Raw genomic sequence first — 20,382 nt, forward strand, 5'->3', positions numbered from 1 at the left:
AAATGGGAGCTACTGCTACACCTGTATTACAGTGTTGTCATTTCTACAATAATTGGTCCAGTAATTAGGTCACTCAGTTTGCAACTGAGAGTTGAGGTGCCATTTCTCATCCTTCAACATGCTCACTCTTACAACCATGGAACATTATATGCAACACTTAATCCCACTACTCATTTGTAAACAGTAGCTAAAGAGTTGGTAGTGTCGACAAACTACATTCTCTCTAGTCTATTACTTAAAAATTATGGACGATTATTACAAGTGGCCTTGTGTGGCTTTGTATGAAATTTCAAACTAAACTAACTAAAAGAACACAATGTATCATCTTAAACAGAAAACATGCAGACAATAGTAATAACACAGTATGCAATATGAACCATTTAACCTTTACAGGTAGTTACATATTTCTAGAATATTTCACTACCAAAGTTAATTTCTACAGCAACAATAAATGAATAACATTAGTAATGCTATTACTAGTACAAACAGCAGTGCTGTCAGAAGGGGTATTAAGGCCGTGTTTTCTATTTGCAGAACCATGTCGGCTGTAATGCGCTATTATAATTAAATACACCTTATAATTAGTATGCTTGCTGCTGACACTGTCAATGACAGTTCTAATACTAAATACTAGAAATATAACCTTGGTATATTGAAAACATTACGTTAGGCTAATCGCTGTTTAACTTGTACTTCGAGTTTAATGAACTTATTTTCTTATAGGAATTATCTTTCTCAGCTTTTCATGATGACGAGAAATCCACCTGAAGTGAAAATGTATTCTTAAGATGGCTGGTATGGATAGTAAAACTTTAATTAAAATACAGTTCTGTACTTTTAAGTTTCAGCTTTTTCCTCTTACGTCTTTGAATCTATTTAATTCATCTCACATAATTAAATAATAAGATAAATAACTTTTACTTTCTTACCTTTACACAGTATCAAAATATGTGTATCCATTGTAGCATTTGTAGTTGTACAGAACGTTAGGTTTGCTTCCAGGAAATTTATATTAGATTTAATCAGTTCTGCTACGAGTAGATATATCTTAGAGCTTCATAACAAACAAGAGCAAAAGTATCGTTATTTGCAACACAGCACACTTTTGTTTTTTGAAATGTAATTTTTCTAAAATTTATAATAAATCAAGTCCTACTAACTCACTGCATGTATATTAACATTCTAATCCAAGTTTGACTGTGTGGGTATTTGGGTATTGATGTTGTTAAATACCCAGGAGGGTCAGGTACATTTGACCTCTTCCTCCCTCCCGAACGATTATAGCGTCTGTCTTTAGGGTTTTTTTTTTTTAAGCTTTGGGCCAGAGTAAAAGTATAACATCATACTCAGGTCCATTTCAGGGCTCAGTCCATGCATGGACGAACAAGAAGTTTTTTTTTTTTTTCCATTTAATTTTTTTTTTTTTTGTATTTTCATATATATATATTTTTTTTTCTCCTTTTTCTCGATTGAGAGAATGCTACTACTACTTGTAGTAACACAAACACTCACACAGAAAAGAAAGTAATAATAATTATTATTATTCAATACTTGAATAATAATTCAAAAGAAAGAAAATAAAAATATATAATAATGATTAAAAAAGAAAATAATAATTATAAAAATAAAAAGAAACAAGGACTAAGTGTCTAGTGCATAGTGGCCAGCTTGTGTTACATTTCTTAAATATATGTTAAAAGGGGAGAGGTATTTAGTACCATTTACATCATGTACGTGATATCTGTCGAGATCACACATTAAGTCATTTTTGTGCCAATTCTTATTGAAATATTTTAGAGAATTATGCAAGAGTCTTTCAGCTATTGTATCTATGTTTGCATACTTGTGCATGAATGTGGTTGAGGTGCTACGTGGTACTTTGTATGCTGAAGTTAGTACAGAATTTTGTATACGTTGAAGTTTCTGTACATGTGTGGGTGCTATGTTAATCCAGGCAGGTGATGCATATTCTATTGTTGGTCTAATGTACGTTTTGTAGATTTTAAGTATGTTGTCTGGTGATGTTCCTTGGATTTTACCTGAAAGACTTCTTGCATAGTTTGCTCTTTTCCAGATTCGTATCAGTACATTTTTAATATGTGGTAGCCACGTTAATTTTGAGTCATAGGTTAGACCTAGAAATTTAGCAGAAGTAGCAGTCAGTAAAAGTGATCCATTCATATAGAGTTTTGGTGGATCTTTTTTCAGCTTATTCAGTCTGCTGAATACTATGACTTGGGTTTTTGGAATATTAATTTTGATTCTGTATTTCTGGCAGTATTCTTCGATGTTATTTAGGACTGGTTGTAGGTTCGTTGCTGCTATTGACGGAGTGGGGCACTTTTCCAGACTGCTACATCGTCAGCGAACTGTGATGCATAACCTAAATTTAGGTCCGACAGAGGCATATTACTCACGTACATGATAAATAATATAGGGCTAACAACCCCTCCCTGCGGGACTCCTGCTTCGGGTGAAAAGGACCCTGAGTGGGCCCCATTTACATTTACTTTACACATTCTGTTATCCAGGAAGTTGGACAGCCAGCGAATAGTTTCCTGGGGTAATGCCATTTCAAGCAATCTATGTCTTAAGCCGTTATGCCACACTGTGCCAAATGCTTTCTCAATGTCGAGAAAGCAAGCTACAGTGCATTCTTTTGTTGAAGCTGTCGGTAATTGATTCTGTAAGTCGAATCAGGTGGTCTGTAGTTTGGCGGTTTTTTCGAAATCCGTTTTGAATTTCTGGTAATTTTGAATTTTCTTCTAAGTAAACTGACAGACGATTACTAATTATCCTCTCTAATACTTTGCCAATACAACTGGTTAAGCTAATCGGGCGGTAGTTGTTTGGTTTATTCGCTGACTTTCCTTCTTTCTGGAACATTAATACTATTGCTTCCTTCCAAGAAACGGGGATATATCCAGCTGATAGTGAGAGATTAAATAACGCTGTTAGGTGTTCATATAATCTCTGAGTGCCTTGTTTTAGGAGGATAGCTTGAATACCATCTTCTCCAGGAGCTTTGTTTTTTTGTGTTTTTAATAGCAGTTACTACTTCTGTAACAGTGATATGTTTTACCAGTTGATGAGTGCTCCAGTCTTTTGTTTTTTCTTGGTGTGTAATATTGTTGACTGGAAATTTAGGTGTAAAATGCTTCTGTTTTGGTCAATAAAGTTTGTGACTGTATTATAAAAGTATCTGTTCATGTCTGGTTCATGATGTGTTTTGAACGTGTTTTCTAGGTGTTTTTAAATATCTCGGCTTTTTCTGTGTTAGTGTATGCTGTTTCTCCATCCAGTTCCAGTGGTGGATATACTGTGTTTGTTGTTCCTGTGTTTGTAAATCTTTTCAAATGTGTCCAGAATTGTTTAGGATCAGTTTTATGATTTAGATCGGAACAGAAGGTGTCCCAGTTTTCTTGTTTCTGTTGTCTGATTAAGTTTCGTATTTTATTTCTTATTGTGTTTATCTGAGTTTTAAGTGTGGGGTTGCGATTTTGAATGTACTGTCTGCGGAGTATACGTCTGTTTTAATTAAGTGTATTATATCTTTATGTGGTTGCCATGAATGAGTTGTTGTGAAGTGTTTTTGTTTCGGTATCGAACTGTTGGCTGCATGTTTTAGACACTCAGAGATGATATGACAGTATGCATCTATATCTGATGCGTCCGCGGCAATATGTAGTGCTTCTGGAGGTAAGGTTTCATTTAATATAGTTTGGAAAACTGGCCAATTAGCTTTTTGTAGTTCAGTTGGTCTCTCACTATGGTTTTATTTAAGTGGGGGTGAGATTGAAGATACACCAAACTGGAAGGTGATCACTATCTATATCGTGACCAACATGAAAATTTACGAATTTGCGACTCATATTTGACGAACACAGGCATAGGTCCAGTATTTCACTGGTGCCATGTGCGTACGAGATATGTGTCGGTGTTGCATCGTTTAATAAAGTCATGTTTGATTCGTCCAGAAATTGATAAAGTAATTTGCCATTTGCGTTTGAGCAACGACAGTTGAATGCTATATGTTTACTGTTTAGGTCGCCGATAATAATAAGGTTACAGTTGCTATTATACAATATATTCAATAGATTTACATCTAACACTGTACTAGGCGAGCAGTAGATGCCCGCCACAGTAACGTCTGTCTGATTTTGCGTTTTTACATTAATAACTATAGATTCATTACTGGAAGGGATAGTAAGTTCCTGAACTATAAGTTCAGTCTTATACAATAATAAAAGACCTCTGTTTGGATCTCTATTATCCTTCCTGTCATGTCTAATAGTAGAGTAGCCGTTTAATTTAAATCTATGGTAGTTATACAGAAGAGTTTCACTAATTATGATTACATCAGGTTTTATGGAGCTTGTTGTATCTTCAATCTCATGTTTCTTGGAAGCAAGAGCACCCTGGATATTGATGTGTAGAACTGTGAAGTTATCCATGTCTAGTAGAGTTTATGATGGAGGTTAAAATTTGCGGCAAGAACTTGTGTATGTTTTCCAATATGATTTTAACAATTATGTCTGTGAGACTGTTGGTGTTTGTGGGATTTGTATATTCTGCCATTATTTCCGAGAAGGTGGAAGTTATGGCAGATGTCAATGTTGTTTCAATTGTTGTTGGTTGTGTATTTTAGGTGGTTTTGGTATTTCCTCTTCACTTGGTAATGGTTTTCCTGTCGGGATGATGAATTTTAACCACTGCAGCGTATGTGTTTGTCTGTGTAGTTGTACTTTGTGGTGCTGGAGTGGTAGGTGTGGGTTCCTTAATTGTTCGTGGTGGTGGCGGCTTGTTCATGTTGGGATTTTAATTTCGTATAAGTGTGTTTTTATGGATTTATATTTCTGGCAACCTTTATAATTTGCCGTGTGTTCTTCCCACAATTGCAGCATTTGGGTTTGGGGTTCTGTTTTGTACAATGTGTAATGTGGTGATTCTCCCACAGCCCACACAACGCGCGTTTGCTTGGCATGCTGCTGCTACATGTCCAAACCTTTGGCATTGGTAGCACTGTGTGACAACCACTGCTGGTGTTTTTGTTTGTTCTACTGTGTACTTATGATACCACATAGTGATACCATTATTAATGAATTGTGTAATATCCTGGCTGTTGTCTGTGACTACTTTGATTAGGTTTGTGGGTCTTTTAGTAATATTTGAAATTATACGCTCAACTGAAATGTGTTTTATGTTTTGTGTACTTAACTCTTCCTTAACGTCTTCTATGTCTATTGAATTATGTACACCTCGTATCACAAAAGATTTCGGTGTTGGTTTAGTTCCTGGTAGGTGTATTGTAATACTTCCTGTTTTGAATGCGTCTGCAGGCCAAGCTTTTAGTAGACTGTTTAAGTCAGCGGGTTCCTGTCCTTGAACCAGAACACCGCCTCTGGGCAGACGCTTAATATTAGTAATCTTTGTATTAGGTTTGCACCTGTATATTTCTTTGGCCAATTGTGGTTGGTTGTAACTACCAGGAACTCCTTGGATTATAACTGCGTGCTTAGGTGATTTTGGTGCGATTTGTGTATGTGTGTCTGTGGTGGTTGTTCTTTGTTTAATTTGTTTTTCTGACTTCGAGTCTGCACAAGCGTGAAGCCTTCGTCGTCAGAAAGAACTTCGTCTTTGTCTGAACATGTTTGTTTTGAATATCCAGGGTGGGGTTTGGGTTGCTAGTACTGCTAGTTTTTGGCATATTAAAGTCTATAACCGTAGTCTTAGGTACATTGTCTTCACATGCTGAAATCATAATATCTTTTACTAGTTTTCGTTTTTTCGAGTCCTTACAGTATTTTCTTTAACCGGCGTTAACTTAGCTTTTAGTTCTTTTTCGGCTATGAACATTAAAGATTTTAATTTTAAATTATCATTATCTGTTTGGCCACAGTCACTAGACTTACTTTTTGTCCCTGAAACAGACGGGCTTGCTCCCTCAGTCTCAGACGCTACATCGCTTTCCCTGGTCTCCGACTCCCCGACCGGCATGTCGCCTCGTTGTTTAGCGAAGGGGTATTTCCTGTCTTGGGCCAATTCAAATAAGGTCTTCTGTCTACTGGCGTAAAACTAAAATTCGAAGTGAAAAGTAAAACACTAACGAAATATGAAGCAAAATATAACACGTAGAAATCTAGAGCCTTTCAGAGGTATGTCCTTCCTTTACCCTGTCCAAGCGCAGAATCTAACATTCTAATACCAACTTCTAACAGTAACACTGTAATTCGCGCCATTTGTATACTTCGCCATCTGTCCTTTAAAACCGACACACTCGAAAAGAAAAAAATTGACAAAACAATGCTTCAGCTGAAACACTCGCTTGATTGTTTTGTTTGGGACTGTATTTTTGCTGACATTTTGAAGTAAAATAACCTTGTTTGTTTTGTTGTTAAATACAAAGATACACAATGCATCATCTGCCCACCTTGGGTATCGAAACCTGATTTTTAACAGAAAAAGCACTCAGACACTCACCGCTTAGCTTGTGGGTGAAAATAGCTCTCGTGTTCCTTCCATAATTCGACTTTTATTTCAGACGAATCAGCAAGAGAGCAGAGAGAGAAACAGACACGTACTTCACAACTTCGTATCTATCTTACTCCAGTAAGTGGACCCATACTGTTTGCTTTAAGTGAAATCTGTGAGTCAGAAAATGCAACAGAGAAGTAAGTAAAGTGAAATTTTGATGCTGTTGCTAGATTATTAGCGTTTTAACATTATCAGTCATATGTCACCCATAACCCGTTGTGGGTTCTCTAATTTTATATTAACTAAGTCCTCCGCTTTTCTATACCTTTGCAAAACTTCCGGTTTATCTGCCAATTAGAATTTCTTAAGCTTTCGCATTTACCCTTGATTTTTTATTTATGGCTAAACATGAATAGTCTATTTACGTTTTAGAAAACCTTGATTCAAAAAATCACGTTTGAGGTCAATAAATCCAGATAATGTTTCAAAAAAGTTATAACGAATATAACACAGTGTAAAGGTCTTAAATGCTCGCTGTGTAATCTCCTAATGTTGATATTAAATTAGAATGCATTTCACTTCACATTCAAAAGACTGTTTTCATATATTAATATATCCATCATTTTATGAAAAACAATTCTGTCAAATGGAAAATTCCTAGATTAAAAATGACTTTGGGTAAGTTTTATGTTAAAATTTCTTAATTGTAATTGATTTTCTTTACAAAATGTTTTCCAGGTATTCTGTATAAGAAATTCTCACTTACTTACAAGCCTCCCCCCGTGGCACAGAGGCATGTCTGCGGACTTATAACGTTACAATCCGGATTTCAATACCTGTGGTGGGTAGAGTATAAGTAGCCCGTTGTGTAGCTTTGTGTTTAATTACAATCAAACAAAAATCACTTACACTTTATTGTTTAATATTTTTATAGGTTTGAAGTCCATATGTCCTGATGGTTTTTCAAAACAATTACACTGTGTAACATAAATTTTGTTCCTGGATAATGAGTGTTATTTTTTTAATTGCTTATGTTGTAAAAGTATAGAAAATGGTCATTATTCCATTCAAACTTTGCTTTTGTGACCTGGATAATGAAATTTAGAAATTAACCTATTTCCTATGAAAAACAGGCAAATTTGCACGTGTTCATTTACACAATGCCTGAATAAAATAACATATGAATCAAGATTTCCATGTATTTATACTAAAGTTATACAAAAATGTTTAGAAGTGAGTAGTTTTTCGAGATTTGCAACTGTAATGTAAATCACTTTCACGTAACAGCCTCCAAATATAGTCTTCCATCATGTTTTCGTTATACGCTTCTTAGTAGTGGCGTTCAAAGTCCAGTATATCTTGGTGGAAGCGCTCGCCTTCCTCCTCTAAAGATGCTCCCATGTTCTTCTTAAATTTATCACGGTGAGCGTTAAGGATATGGACTTTCAGGGGCATCCTGCAGCCCATTTTACCGTAGTTCTTCACCAGAGTCTCAACCAGTTCTACATGAGTTTGAACCTTGTGATTGCCCAAGAAACCTTGAATCACTGCGACAAATCTGCTCCAAGCTTTATTTTCTTCCTACTGGGCTTCTTGAGGAATTCTGCGCACTCGAGGATCTTTATTTGTGGTCCAACGAAAACACCAGCTTTGACCTTTGCCTAAAACAGCTTAGGGAAGAAGTCTCGAAGGTACTTGAAGGCTGCAGATTCCTTATCAGGAGCTATGACAATTTGTTTCATCAGATCCAATTTTATGTGCAATGGTGGAAAGAGATCGATTATTATTCCCGTTATGGAGCAGCACAGCTTTTAGGCTTCTACAACATTCTAGAAAGTTCTTGAATATTCTTGTAAGTTCGTGAAAATTCTCTATCAGTTACTCAGCGCTGAATCTACCTGGAATGTTCTGGAAAATGGATAAATTGGAAAATTTCATTACCCAAGCCATAAAAACAAAGTTTGAAGAGAAAAATAGGTCTTTTTCATCTACTTTAGGCATAAGCGATTGGGAAATAACGCTTTCTTCTCAGAAACAAGAAAAAGTAAAAGTTACAGGCAATGAGAATAATGAACAAATTTTTCTTGGTGATTTTCAATCGCAAAGAATTCGTCCAACCACATTTCAGTTTAATAGTTATATTAAATTAGATGAGGCTGTGTGTTTTCTCGCAGCTAATTTTTTACGTAACTGGACGCAGATTGTGAGCAATACATGAAAAGTGCAGCTTGCTTGCGCACAGAATGAACAATGAGCCTTGGTTATATGTTAAACTCACGCATAAAGAAATAAGAATAATGAAGAAAAATCGAGAAAAAAAATTCTTGTAATTCTAAAATAGAGATCCATTACGAGCAAGTATTTTTATTTTTATATTCGTCCCGGCGGCAGTTTCTGTGCAGTACAGAAAATTTATATACTTATACAAAATCGTCTGGTATTTGTAACCAATTTCTGTAGTAAGTTCCACTTTATCACTGCTTTACACACGTTTTGACAGAGAAAGTGTCCATCATGATAATATTAATTGTTTCTTCTTGAGTGTGAAAATCAAAATACAAAAACTCAAATACATTACCAATTGCACGATATTAGGAAAACAAAAACGTGCTGAAGTACATTCAGTGGTCTAGTGTATTTTTTACAGAAAACATTATTGCAATAAATATGTTCTTCTACTTTTTTACGTTGGGAAGAATACTTCAGAAGAAGGGAATGCGCTTACAAACACTTTCAGGAGGTCAGTGAAATCTCTAAAGGAAAACATTTCAGAAACATGATGAGCTGTTATTTTTATTACCACACGAAAGTAGGCGCTATTTGAATATTTATAATGTTTCTGTCAAACAAGCAACAACAACAAAAGAATCGTTGATTATCTTCAAAGTTCTCTCCTCTCTTCAAAACATAACACAATAGTTACACTGTCACAATCAATGATTTACCCTATTCTGGGATATCGAGTTACGTGGCAGTTGTGGGTTATGACAAAGCAAACAACCCGGACACTGGTGAAACACGTCTGTGAGGAAAGTCTTAGCGGCAAGCAACTTTAAAAGAAAAAGAAACTGAGAAGGACACATTAAATATCTTTCTGTACAAATCTGAGAAACAGGTGCTGGGTATTTTCGTAAAATAAAAAAATTATACATCTGACGATGATAGAGTTGAGGATATTCTGCTCCATCCATTCACAAACCTTTCAGAAGAATGTAAGTTTGCAGTCAGAACCGAAACGATACAAGTAATAGAGGGAGTTGTTAAGCAAAGCAAAACAACCACACACACATACACACAAAATAGATTCCATTCTACATGACACAGTCACTTCCACAACAGAAACACTGCTTCATTCATGCAGGTAGAATACTACGACTATTTATCACAATAATTTATATAAACTTCATCTCTTCATTCTCCTGTTTCTGGACCTGCAACACTAATCATTCCAGTATTGGGTTTATATTAGATGTGGAATAGAACTTTTGAAAGTTAAGCCCTTCCTGGAGGCTCAGCAGTAAGTCTGAGCGTTTATAACACTAAAAATTGTGTTTTTGAAACAGTTCATTATGTAATTATCTGCATAATAGCAAACAAAAACTGCGATAAAGAAAGAGAAGTTATTAAATTAATCTAAAAAACAATAAAGTAAACTCGACAGTATCTGAGTAACACAAATATTTCATAAAAATGTAATTCCAGTAATAATTATTATTCAGCCTCCAGTACTTTCGATATAGTAAATTCTGCACTACAGCATTTAATATTACGGCGCCCGGCCTGGCCAAGCGTGTTAAGGCGTGCGACTCGTAATCTGAGGGTCGCGTGTTCGTATCCCCGTCGTGAAAAACAACGGCCCTTTCGGCCGTGGGGGCTATTCGTTGGTAAAAGAGTAGCCCAAGAGTTGGTGGTGGGTGGTGATGACTAGCTGCCTTCCCTGTAGTCTTACACTGCTAAAGTGGGGACGGCTAGCGCAGATAGCCCTCGAGTAGCTTTGTGCGAAATTCAAAACAAACTTAATATTACGAGAAATTTTTTAAATTATATTAATTTGGGAAACAATTAGTTTACTCATTTATTTAATTAGTTTTTAGGAAAAGTTTGCTTCCTTATTATAAGATGTTTAATTTTTCTTTTAGAAAATTTGATAAAATATAAATTATCTTGCTTTCGAAAGTTATAATGAAATATGTAATTATATTTCGAAATAACTGTTCGTATAGTAATAATATTTTCTAATTGTATCCATAGAGAAAACTTACTTCAGAAGTTTATTTATTCAAAATGACTTATCTTAACGTCAAGACCAATCGTTTTTCTGCCCAACTTGAACAGCACAAGTTTATGTTCCAAACAGTTAACCTTCCTTAAGAAAAATGGTGTATCCCTTCGAAGCTTAGTGACGTCATTCGTAAGTAACCGTACAATGAAGTTTTCCTTCATTTTGTCGAATACTATTGTGTAGCATATTATAATAACCTATATTTTTAATGATGTAATATTTTGTTAGCTGAAGGGCAAATTTAATTCTAATTTGATATCAAATTTATGTTCTAGCATATTAAAAAGGTAATTATAAATATGAGGTAATGTTGAAGAGTTGAGAAAGTTAAAAGATAGTGTTTGTTTGTTTTTGAAGTTCGCGCAAAGCTACACGAGGACTATCTGCGATTGCCGTCCCTAATTTAGCAGTATAAGATTAGAGGAAAGGCAGCTAGTTGTCATCACTACCAACCGTCAACTCTTGTTTTACTCTTACCAACGAATAGTGTGATTGGTCGTCACATTATAACGTCCCCACGACTGAAAGGGCGAGCATGTTTGGTATGACGGGAATTCGAACCCGCGACCTTCAGACTACGAGTCAAGTACCTTAACCGCCGGGCATGAAAAGATAGATATGATGATAGAAGTTTATTTCTAGTTAGAAACTGAATGAATGGGTTAACTATTTAACTATTTAGTTAACTCTTCCTTTCCTATTATCTAATTTACCTGTCTCAGTCTCATGATCTAGGGTGTACTTGACAGTTCTAGGAGAACATTTCAATTCTGAAGCAATTTGCTATAGAGTCCAATCAGCACAACGTAAAGTTTTTGTACGAACTCTCTGCTCTAGTGACAATTCTCTAAGCTTTTTGGGCAATGAAAATAAAACTTAATATAATGTGTTAAACACTCTCTGTATGAAGGTTTATTTGTGAAGTTTTATGAAATTTATTTCTAACATACACCGGTACCATATGTTAGTTCCTTACTAACTTCTTTCTATACAGTTAACACACTGCATTGGGCACCATGACAGTTATTTCAGATCTTAAATTTAATCACTATGTTCATTCAAGCAAAACCCTTATGATATGTCCTTGGTACAAGTTTATGGAAATTCCAAAGAATGACAAGTATTCTCATACTGATTCATCGGTTGTCAACAGTAAAGTATTACCATGTTGTTTTAGGTATAAAATATTTGAGTTTTCTTACGTGGTGACATGGAAGAATTAGCCCCACAAAATGGAAAGAATGACAAAATATTTTCTTGTCTTAATACTTTTGTGTTTGTGTTTTCTTATAGCAAAGCTACATCGGACTATCTGTTGAGTCCATCGAGGGGAATCGAACCCCTGATTTTAGCATTGTAAATTCGTAGACTTTCCACTGTAACAGCGGGAGACAACACTTTTGTTCAGTACTGTAATTGAATACTTGTTACATATGATTTTGGTTTGGTTTGTTTTAAATTTCACGCAAAGCTACTCGAGGGCTATCTGCACTAGCCATCCCTAATTTAGCAGTGCAAAAATAGAGGAAAAGCAGCTAGTCACCACCAACCACCGCCAACTGTTGGGCTACTCTTTTATTAACGAATAGTGTGATTGGTCGTCACATTATAACGTCCCCGCGACTGAAAGGGCGAGATGTTTGGTGTGATGGGAATTCGAACCCGCGACCTTCAGACTACGAGTCAAGTACCTTAACCGCCGGGCATGAAAAGATAGTTATGATGATAGAAGTTTATTTCTAGTTAGAAAGTGAATGAATGGGTTAACTATTACAAGTATATTGATTTAATTTTACATAATTTTTAGAAATATTAATTGCTGGAAGATGAACGTAGGTCTACCACACTTTGTTATAGTAATAGTATATAGTCTAACTTAGAAGTATTTCAAAATTAGAGTTGAAAGGTATGACTTCTTGTGAAGCCCAAGAGTTGGCAGCGGGTGGTGATGACTAGCTGCCTTCCCTCTAGTCTTACTCTGCTAAGTTAAGGACGGCTAACGCAGATATCCCTCGTGAAATTCAAAACAAATAATGCTTGTGAAGTATAATGAAAATAAAACTTATAATTTCTATATTTAACACGTTTTATAGTTTAGTAACAATTATTTACAAACGTTGACGTCTTGCTGAGCTGGCTTTTTTTAATCATGTTGATAAAGTGTACAGAGCAGATAACACTAAGTATAGGAAATATACAAAAAGCACAAGTAGTCGTTCAAGAATATCAAACTTCGTAGATGATGAGAATTTCGTAACATGTCAGAAATTCGAGGGGGCGTTAGGATTATTTTAAATTGTTTGCTCGATAAAACTGTACCCAGTTTAAAATCGTTATCTAGGTTTGGAGAAATTGTTTAATATAATCGCTCTTCTGGTCTTTGAGCCTGAAATGTGAATAATCGGGTTTCGATACCCTTGGCTAACAAATAACCTACTGTGCAGTTTTGTGTTTAAAAATAAGAAGGAAACAAATTAAGATAATCTGAAATTAACTGTCAACTTAGTCTTCGAAATCTGCACTAAATTGTTGTTGTATAAGTTGCCAACATAATTACGAATATTTAGAATTACGTTGTTTTCATTTAGCATAAATTATAATTTTAACCAGGAGCCTTTGTAATCATATTTTTAGGAAATAAATTTTCAGTTACTTCTAAAATTGCATTAAACAAATAACAACAACCAGTGTAAATAAACAAATAATAATGAGTTGTAATCAACATATGACACAAGAAGTTCATTTGACTGTTTTGAGAAAAAATCAAAGAGAAAAACAACATTGTGTGGTAGCTCGCTTTTTGTAAGAAAATTTAAATAAAGATTATGCTGTTGCTGGAACATTGTGAAGGTAACAGGAAGAAACACTGCTTTTTAAGATTATATTTCCAGAAGTTTGTCTGTCTAGAGAACAGTTAAAGCTGTTTTTTCTTTGATTGTAACTTTTATTTTCATACAGCTATTATCAGTGCAGGAAATCCCTATTTTTCAATATGTTCCATTTAAAGGGCACAAAAATTCAGAAAACTGTCAGGAAAAGTGGGAGAACGAATAAAGAGCTTCTTGGGCTCTTAAGCGTGCCCTAAACTCTGGCCTCAGTATGCACGACTTTGATGTGTATTCCCTCACTTTACTTGGTCAAATGAACCTTGCCCCCCACTTTTAATTTGCCTTTACTCCTCTGAGAATGTTATTTATCAAAACCTATCAGCGTAGAAATAAAAATTTTAAACATTTAACAAATTCCTCACTTAAAATTCGGCCAATTTATAAAATGAAGTTTACATTGACAAATTATTTACGAAAGAGCTGTAAAATTATATTTCATGACGGGTATTAGTTTGAAGATGGCCTGAGAAAGTCGAAACGTTGTTCTCTGCTTTACTTGTGTTAATACTAATACCAGCCATCTTGACATATATTTTTTACTTCAAGTGGGTTTGTCGTCATCACGAAAAGGTGTAAATATTTTACATTGTGTAAAATTCCAAAATGAAAAAAAAATGTATTTAAATATGTATTGAATATGTTTTTAACGTGTATATAAAAGTTCATCTCTTATGTTTATCGGTTTTAAGTGCTATCATATTCCTTAAAACATTCAACAAGATGAATAAACCTCTTAGGATAGCGTTTTCCAGACAGTGGCGAGGGCGGGCCGGCCTTTTGGCGGAAAATAAAAAAATAACGGAGGAAGAAAAATACTTCATTACAGAATATTTAAAATCAAGAAATACCAAAGACTGTATGGAATTGATGGTAAACAATTATAAAAACACAGCACACTATACTTATCACAGTTTATTAACTGTACAATTGATCAATGGATGTATAATGTCTTAAATTCACAGTCTTATATATCAATATCAAAGGTGCACTTGCTTCCAAGAAACATGAAATTGAAGAAATTAGTCATAGTCAAACCAATTACATGTCATGTTGACCTGAAATAGTTTTATCTTTGACCCAATCTCTAAGAAAAAATATTTATTGCGGCGCCACCTTCCTCGAATGTAGTGTTGACCCGAAATATTTTATCTTTGACCCAATCTCTAACAGGTAATCTGTATTACCGCACCACCTTTTTTGGAATGTAGTGTTGACCTGAGACAGGTTTATCTTTGACCCAATTTCTGATAGAAAATCTTTATTGTGGCGCCACTTTCTTGAATGTAATGTTGTCCACATTAACTCCCTCATAAAATACTCTGATTCTTATATTAGATTTCGCGATCGTGCCAAATGGTCAAGATGCGGTTAGATTTTTGAGATAGAAATGTTTCTGAAGTTTGTCAAAAAAACAAACCAAAAACGAATTATAGAAATAGCCGACTTTTCCCAGTGTTGTAAAAAAAAACATACACCTAAATTTCTTTAAGCTTTCGTAAGTAAACAGAAGATAAACATATTCTGTGAAATAAAATGCGCATGTCCGAGGTTGTGTCGTGCGTGTGCAACCACTGTTATTGATATTAAAACTCTCTTCTGAGCTATCGTGGTTTCTCGGTAGACAATCAATTCACTTTTTCGGTTTCGATCATTTTCTTCTTGACGAATAACTTTCTCCTGTACGTAACTAAACATCCTTTCTTGTCCTTTAGGAGCAGGAACTGTGAATAACGTCATCCGTGACCGAAGCAATTTTCAATATAATTTCACATTCTAAATATTGCTATTTTAAACAGTAGCGTGAGACGTGTGAAACACACATGTTGCACATAAACCATTAAAGATATTTATCGGATTTCCGGTGTCAAAACGTACTCTACCGTCTTGTATAAGAATAAAGAAAACTGTGCCAGTGTATGAGATTGATGATTTAAGTTTTATCGTATAAATAACACAAATGACATCAGAAAACAAAGTTTTGATATACATGCAATTTATTTACAATTTAATGCAATATAAATGTAAACAAAACACACCGTATCTAAAGAAGAATTCTCTTCCAACATTTGTCTTTACTTAAGTACATTTTTACTCTTATATGGCTCGCTCGTTCTCTCTGGGCAGGACGTGATTTAGCACTTAGCGTGTTGGATTGTGGATTCGTGGTTCGCATCCCATTGCAGAAACAAATCGCGCAAGCACTTTGTGGTTTTCAGTATACCGTAAGAGTGATGGTCAAATGATGTAATCATAATAGTCCAAGAGTTGGTAGTCAAGTGATTTGATTATAATAGTCTGAAAGCAGATGGTCAAATGATGTAATCATAATAGTCTAAAAGCTGGCGCCCTTGTGATTTGATTATAATAGTCTAAAAGCTGACGGTCAAGTGACGTAATTATAATAGTCCGAGAGTTGACGGTGAGTGTTATTGAGCAGCTTCCTTCCCTCTAGTGTATCAGTTGAAATCTAGGGGCGGTTGCTGTTACGTAAATATTCGAAACAAATAAACTAGTGTTTATTTACTTTAAAATTTTCATTCACCCTAACTAGTGATTCAAATTATTATTAAAGGATTATGACAAGTACATACTTAAACACAAATCTGTTAAAAAACTGAAGTTGTATCCAATACATCTAGGTGAATATTCACTATTTTTCAATGATGCACACATTTATAACAGTAAGTACTAATTCATAAACTGAAGTTTTCATTAACTTTAAAGAATTTTCCTTTGAGTTAATCAAATAACTTTAGTGTACTCTTTGTTACAATCATTTCAAGAATTTTTTTCTGTTGATAATTTGACAGCACACTTAAAAAAAACAACTGACAACCAACGTATATTGACACTGATAAAAACAATATAGATGACAAATTTTGAACTAAAGAAAGGAAGGTTAAGATAAATTTCCTCTGAACAAAATTTAGTTCAAGATCTTTATTAAAAACATAGCTTCTTTTTCACTAAATCTACTTAACAATGATTTAAAAAGTGATGACCAGTGTAAAAATTAAAAACTTTAATTCCTGATTTATCATTATTTTAAAACACTGGAACTTAATATTGTGGAGACACTAAAACAGTTCAAAGAGTAAACATTATCTTGTTTGTTTGTTTAGTTATTTTGTAAAAAGCTACACCATGGGTGTCAAAACCTGATTTTTACCAGCATAAGTCCAGAGACATACCATTATATCACTGGGGGGCTAACATTTCTTATGTAAATGTATGCTGAAATTTGATATTAATGCTAATCATAGAACAGTTGAGATACTTAATTTTATTATTGCTAACAGGTAAAAAATCACTCGAAATATTCACCTCGACAGGAAAAGAATGCTTTAGGTATGTGATCTTAATACTGTCAACAGGTAAAGAACACTTCAGATACTCAGTTATAGGCTGGTGCTACACAGAACATTTGTTATTATAAAAACAATGTATTCAAATTAACAACTAAAATAAAAGGAAATACTGGAGCCAGTTATAAAAAGTTCATAAGGCATACTTCTGATACAATCTTACTTCTTCTTACATAATAGCTTTCCTCTATTTGTGCTGCTTTATATATACAAATATTTTCACTCACCACTAGTATTGAGGGTCCAAATTCACTTGTTTCCCAAGGGTATTACTGTGTTGTAGCATGCAAATGAGCACGTGACAACTCTCCACCAATAGGAGTGTGACACACCCTACTAGTGTAGCTGACTTTCTCTTTACTGAAATTAACATGATTCAGCACTCACTTATGCACATGTATAAAGTTTTTGCTTCTTCCTGTGATTCATACTTCACTTTTTATCATAACATTTTCTGTTAACTTTACTTAGTTTGTGGAGGGCTTTTGATAATTTTTCCTTTCCTTATTATGAGTTTGCAAGTTCATGTGATTGTTACTTCACCTAGTATAGATTCAAAGGATTTTATTCCTATTAATGCTATGTTGGCATTAAAACTAAAGGTTCTTTCTCTAAAGTGCTGCTGTTATAAATATTTTATTTAGTGTCAGCAATTGTCCAGAGGGGATGTTTTAGCATGAATAACTGGATTATCTCTGACTTTTTTACTTAAAAATTATTCTCATCTACTCACTTCTGAGATATTAATTTTGAGGAAATATTTTTTTGTCTTGTGTATGATATGTCATTTTCAAATTGTTGCCACGGAAGTTTCCATTTCAGCTGTATTGTGAGATAGGAGTATACTAATTAAACAACTTTAGAAGCCTCTTCAATGTGGTATTGTTATACAGTTAGCTTTGTTGATAGAATTTCAGTTAGAAAAATAACAATTTTGTATAAACCATTACTGATGTTCCTGTGATGCCCGTCTTTCATAATGCATATCTTCATCTGACAGTGATTACTATTGGTATGTATTTGACTCAAAAGGTAGTACAGTAGTGAAATGATATCAATCCTGTGCTGAGACAGCTCTTGGAAACCAGCAATAAACTCCAGTTTTACTAGCACAAGCAAATAAAAGTAGTGATACATTCCACCTGAAAATGATGCCAGTTTGGCACAGTTTAACCTTTTAGCTAATAATTTGTACCCATTGTGCAGTTTGATATGCTTGATAGACTGAAACAATAAAAATAATGTGTCTTTATCAAGGACTTGACAACCATGAGATGAAAGCAAAATGTCACTGAGCCTACAGCTCCTTTGTATTGAATCTTTTGAATCTACCACACATTGAATCATATTGTATTATCTACAACTATATATGAGTGAGGTTAATAAGGTTTAATAAATGAAATAATGTGTTGCCATAAGTTAGCAACCATTATATCAGTTTTCAGTCATGTTTTCTAACTGTCTTATGTAAAGTAACCTTCATCCCTCTTATTCTTGAAGGACAAATTTGAAAATGGTTTTCTCAGTTTAAAATGTTTAGTTATAGAGTAAAATGTAGAGGTGTATATGCATATACGAACATGACATGCAGAAGTTAGGTAAAGCACATTTCTTGACAGCTCATTTATTAAGTGGTTGAAATACTACTTTATTTCTTTAATATTACCATCTGTAAAAAATGATATCAGAACATATTCTAAGTCAAACTGAAAAATGTATATATATATATAGACATGCATACTAAAATGTATATTATAAATGATAGTTTAATTTGAAATTTGGTCTTAAAATGACTTAAAATAAGGAAAACATTTTGTTACTTTAAGAAGTGAGACAGCAATTATGCCACCTTTTAATTTTAGGATGAAAAAAATGATAACTTCTGTGATAAGCTCATCTCTGACATTCTCTGGCTATGAATATTTGGGAAACACTGTTTGGCTTGTTATTACTCCTCTCACTGATCGCTGCTACCGTACCCTCTTTGGGACATTGCATCTTCATTTGGGGGGGTGCTCCTGAAGGACCAGCCAGGCACTGGGAAGACTGAAACCACAAAGGACTTGGCCAAAGCTGTTGCAAAGCAGTGTGTTGTTTTTAATTGTTCAGATGGCCTGGACTATATTGCTTTAGGAAAGTTTTTCAAGGTAATGTATCCTCTGCTCCTCATGAAATAAACAATTTCTCACTGTAACAAATATCGTTTCTACTGTATGGTAATGAGGTTAAAGATATCCACTAAAGTCACAATACAAAAATACAAGTGAAGTATTAATACTAAATGAATTGTCAGCAATACACTAGTTATGCTTTTTAAAAATGTTTGTATTAGAATCTAGTACGTACCACTTTTTGAACAGTTTGTATTTTCAGTTTACAGTTGATTGTAAATAATTTGTAATTTATTATGATCTTTAATTCATTAATATATGTATATATTGTCTTTTATAAGAAATGACATTCACAAATGTAAGGTGTTGCAATATCATCAGTAACAATTTGCTTAATTTAAGATGTGATGAAAGCAAAATTGATGGCTAACTTATATCAGAAGTTTTCTATAGATATTAATAATTTTTATAGAATAATTTGAACAGAGCTTAATGTTTTATTCCAAGGGTCTTGCTTCCTGTGGTGCCTGGTCCTGTTTTGATTTAGAAGTTCTATCTGTAGTAGCTCAGCAGATCTTAACTATCCAACGAGGAATTCTTACAAAAGTTGTAACTCTTCTATTTGAAGGAACAGAAATTAAATTAAATCCAACATGTTCTGTATTTATCACCATGAATGAATGTATGACTAACAACTCATGTTCTCGTTTAATAACTTTCTTTATCCATATAACAGTTTCACTTAACTGCTGTTTAAGAATGTCTAAACAGATTTGAAACCAATAAAAATATTTAATATACTTTACAATCATGTTTCCAAGTCATTGGTATGTGCTTCGTATAGTATGTTCCATTCTTTTTTTCAGTTTAGTTTTACTAACTTTTTTATTATAATGTCTGTAATATATTTAATGTATAATGTATATAAGTTATGTTGTATAAAATTGTTAACTTAAATAGTATTCCGCAAACTATATTTGCCGTATATAAGCCGGTCTGAAAAGTAACACGCATTCAGCAATAGACATTACATACATATAGTGTGGTTGTAATACTATTATGATAAACACTTCTACTTGTTGAGAATCTCTGTGGAACTATACAGAAAATGTAACGGTTAACAATGTAATAGGTCTAACACTAATGTCTCATGTTAAGTGTAAATGTATGTTCTAAGGTTTGTCGGGTTTCATTTTATTCACTTTTTATGATTATACTACATTATTAGCTTGATATCTTGTGTAGAAATAACCTAGATCTTA

General features: G+C 34.1%; 1 protein-coding gene and 3 long non-coding RNA genes across 4 annotated transcripts in view; 2 read left to right on the forward strand and 2 right to left on the reverse strand.

Annotated features, from left to right (window-relative positions):
- LOC143246933 (anoctamin-6-like) overlaps positions 1-1,192 on the reverse strand; it is a 39,862-nt gene extending 38,670 nt beyond the window's left edge. The window contains exon 1 of the mRNA XM_076494205.1: positions 930-1,192. The gene's annotated coding sequence lies outside the window, so the exon portion shown is untranslated. The remainder of the gene's footprint in view (positions 1-929) is intronic.
- Positions 1,193-6,342: 5,150 nt separating this feature from the next.
- LOC143246936 (uncharacterized) lies at positions 6,343-13,121 on the forward strand. Its single transcript, XR_013026253.1, has 3 exons — positions 6,343-6,671; positions 7,213-7,315; positions 10,726-13,121. It is a non-coding gene; the product is annotated as an uncharacterized LOC143246936 (long non-coding RNA).
- A 2,499-nt stretch (positions 13,122-15,620) lies between these two features.
- Positions 15,621-17,541, reverse strand: LOC143246934 (uncharacterized). Its single transcript, XR_013026251.1, has 2 exons — positions 17,237-17,541; positions 15,621-16,124 (listed from the first exon to the last, which is right to left on the reverse strand). It is a non-coding gene; the product is annotated as an uncharacterized LOC143246934 (long non-coding RNA).
- A 1,330-nt stretch (positions 17,542-18,871) lies between these two features.
- Positions 18,872-19,922, forward strand: LOC143246935 (uncharacterized). The gene is made up of 2 exons (XR_013026252.1): positions 18,872-19,156; positions 19,628-19,922. It is a non-coding gene; the product is annotated as an uncharacterized LOC143246935 (long non-coding RNA).
- The last annotated feature ends 460 nt before the right edge of the window (positions 19,923-20,382 follow it).

Source organism: Tachypleus tridentatus, chromosome 3 (genome assembly GCF_004210375.1).
Source record: "Tachypleus tridentatus isolate NWPU-2018 chromosome 3, ASM421037v1, whole genome shotgun sequence".
NCBI classification, from domain to species: Eukaryota; Metazoa; Arthropoda; class Merostomata; order Xiphosura; family Limulidae; genus Tachypleus; species Tachypleus tridentatus.